This window comes from Scophthalmus maximus, chromosome 11, assembly GCF_022379125.1.
Source record: "Scophthalmus maximus strain ysfricsl-2021 chromosome 11, ASM2237912v1, whole genome shotgun sequence".
NCBI lineage: Eukaryota > Metazoa > Chordata > Actinopteri > Pleuronectiformes > Scophthalmidae > Scophthalmus > Scophthalmus maximus.
The window spans coordinates 8900069-8900418 of NC_061525.1; positions in this window are offsets into that span (position 1 = coordinate 8900069).

Here is a 350-nt window from a genome sequence, read left to right on the forward strand (position 1 = left end):
GTCTGTCCTGGGACATTTTTCATTTACCACACAAAACCTTGAGAGTGGTACAACACCCCTGTAGGAAATGTCTACAGTGGTTCTGTGTTTTAGTTTGTCATGGATGAAAATCTCTTGTCCACGGACTCTTGGTCAGGTCTGGAGTCACGTTTTCTCTTTATACTTAAAACATGTAGCTCCTTCTTGACCTTGGAAACAGTAGTTGTAGCTCTTCCGGAGATTTTGAGCATTGCACTCAGCATTCCTCTGCAGATGGAGTTGTGGTGGATTTGTAGACTGTGTGACTCAGTTGAAAGCTCCGAGACACCTCGCGGTGGACCGTGGACCTCGTGGTGATCGTCACCAATCTC